The sequence below is a fragment of the Sinocyclocheilus grahami genome, unplaced genomic scaffold (genome assembly GCF_001515645.1).
Source record: "Sinocyclocheilus grahami isolate Dianchi unplaced genomic scaffold, SAMN03320097.WGS_v1.1 scaffold510.1, whole genome shotgun sequence".
Taxonomy (NCBI): Eukaryota; Metazoa; Chordata; class Actinopteri; order Cypriniformes; family Cyprinidae; genus Sinocyclocheilus; species Sinocyclocheilus grahami.
Window position 1 is genome coordinate 773,683 of NW_015505689.1, and position 500 is coordinate 774,182.

At 32.4% G+C, this 500-nt stretch overlaps 1 protein-coding gene across 3 annotated transcripts in view; it reads right to left on the minus strand.

Moving 5' to 3' along the window:
- Nucleotides 1-500, minus strand: part of enox2 (ecto-NOX disulfide-thiol exchanger 2) — a 175,464-nt gene that overhangs the window by 167,910 nt on the left and 7,054 nt on the right. The gene's annotated exons all lie outside the window — the stretch shown is intronic.

Genomic DNA, 500 nt, shown 5'->3' on the forward strand with positions numbered 1-500 from the left:
ATTCTTTGACAAATAGCAAGTAAAAAAGAAATCTTTTGAAACCTTACAAAATGTCTTCACTGTGACATCTGATGAACTTAATGCATTAATGCTGACAATATTTCTTTAATAAAATACTGATCACAAACTTCTGAATAGTAGCGTAATTATAGATAAATACATGGCCCAGATCAAATAATCAGCCAAAATGAGGCAATTTTAGGTAATGCCAGAATAGAGCCAGATTGCACAAATAAATACTTAGCTGTTGGTTAATAATATCCATCAGCCCACATCAGTAGAAAAAGGAAAGATGTTTTCAGAATTGATTTTAAAGAATTCAGTTTTTGTTGTTGTTGCTAACATTCTACTTAAATACTACTACCACAACGTTTTATGTGCAACATCAAGAACTGGAAGGTTCACAATATGTGCACTAACTACAATTCTGATTTCACATTGACCTTAATATGCATCTGCATGTGCTGTCAGTTCTCTTTTTGTGACCGGCATTCAGTAAA